A 1,385-nucleotide genomic window follows, 5' to 3' on the forward strand; every position below is an offset into this window, starting at 1 on the left:
CCCGCCCCCCCGGGAGCCGTTCCCCCCCCAGGAGGGATGCAGACACTCCTGCTCCATCACTCCCCCAAACAGGCTGGACCCCCCCACCCCCAGCCTCGCAGGCCGGTGACCCTGGGGGGGACGGGGCAGGCACCGCAGCATTGCCTTCCCCGATGGGGAGCGCTCCGAGATAACAGGCAGGGAAAAAAAAGCAAGCTCAACCCTCCTCGCCCAAAACCTAATCTTGCATTAAAGCACGCCGCGGGCTGTTTCAGCAGAGCTTTGTTTGTTCTTTTTTTGATAACTGAGCGTAAATTAAACTTTCATAAGACGCAAGGAACACGTCCCCTCTGCCAGGAAGCGCGGTGGGTGCCTGTCCCCCCCCTCCCCTGGGGCGGGAGATGGTGCTGGGGACACGGGGCTCCCACCTCGCCTGGTGGCATCACCGAGCTAGGATGGGCACAGCGGGGCCGGCGTCAAACCTGCAGACACCCACCCACCCATGTGGCGTGCCGGGGGTCACCCGGCCCCACGGGAGAAGGGAGGATGCCCTTTGGGAATGAGACCTTGAGTGTCACGGCTGATATTTAAAAATGATCCCCAGAGGCTTTAAATAAGATATTTCAATTCCCCAGAGCTGTCAGGAACCGACGTGGACACCGGGAATAATGGGCCCGCTCTCCTTGTGGCATCCTCGTTAATAAATCACACGCACACACCGTGACTCCTAAACACACGCATGCATGTGGACGGACAGACGGACGGACGCATGCTCAGCACGCATGGTCCCCGCAGAGACCCCCTGCCACATCCCCTCCAAACCCTCATCTCGGGAAGGGGCCAGCACAAGGCCCCCGAGCTGCCCTGTGGGACCCAAACCGCCCACCCTCGGGGTTCCCACGCACCGAGCACCCACCGACGCACAGCCCCACCGCAGCACCTCGTCCCCGTGCGCTGGGACCCGGGGGCTGGGACCCCTCCATAGGCACGGGGAGCCTTCGCTTCCCCGCTGGGGACACCCCTGCAGCCCCCATTAACGGGGCTCGCTCCCCACGCCACCAGAGCCGGAGGAGCCGAGGTTTCGCACACCCTGAAGCGGCTGAAAATAGCCCGGAGAAATCAATTACCGGGCGCAGCCTGGCCCGCAGTCATCAACCAGCTACGAGCAGGGACTTTGTTCTCTGGCACTCGGCTTCCGCGGCGGCTTTCAGCCAAGATGGCTCTGATTTGATTTCCTTCCCCATCGCGCCCGGCTGGAAGGGGACAGCGACCGATTTCACCCCCGTGCAGGGGGATGTGTTGCGGGCAGGAGGAGGGGCGAAGCGTGGAGCCCCAGCACCCCACGCAGCACACCCACACCCCCCCAGTTTGAGCAAGCAGGAGCGGCCACGAGCCACGGCCACCGG

Source organism: Egretta garzetta, unplaced genomic scaffold (genome assembly GCF_000687185.1).
Source record: "Egretta garzetta isolate BGI_Z169 unplaced genomic scaffold, ASM68718v1 scaffold19, whole genome shotgun sequence".
NCBI lineage: Eukaryota > Metazoa > Chordata > Aves > Pelecaniformes > Ardeidae > Egretta > Egretta garzetta.